Source organism: Buceros rhinoceros, unplaced genomic scaffold, assembly GCF_000710305.1.
Source record: "Buceros rhinoceros silvestris isolate BGI_N320 unplaced genomic scaffold, ASM71030v1 scaffold6050, whole genome shotgun sequence".
NCBI classification, from domain to species: Eukaryota; Metazoa; Chordata; class Aves; order Bucerotiformes; family Bucerotidae; genus Buceros; species Buceros rhinoceros.
Window position 1 is genome coordinate 35,512 of NW_010391179.1, and position 406 is coordinate 35,917.

Genomic DNA, 406 nt, shown 5'->3' on the forward strand with positions numbered 1-406 from the left:
TGCACCTACAGCTTTGGCCAACACAACTGTACCAGAAGCACTGGCCAACAAAACCACTCTACAGGTGTGGGGGAGGTGTGTATGTGTGTGCATGTATATATATAGACACATACACACACAAACAGGGGCTACACCAGCCTGCTATAAACGTAAGACAGGTCAACTACAGATGCAAAGCTGAGGCTCACGTTAACTGTAAAGAAAAAAAGACAAAACAAAACCAAAACCACACACACAAAACAAAAAACCCCAAACTAAAAAACCCCACCCACACAACACAAAACCAAGCAACAAAAACCCAACCCTGTCCCATAATCACAGAATCACCTGGCTGGAAGAGACCTTTAAGATCATCGAGTCCAACTGTTCACCCTGCACTGCCAGGGTCCCTACACCATGTCCCTCA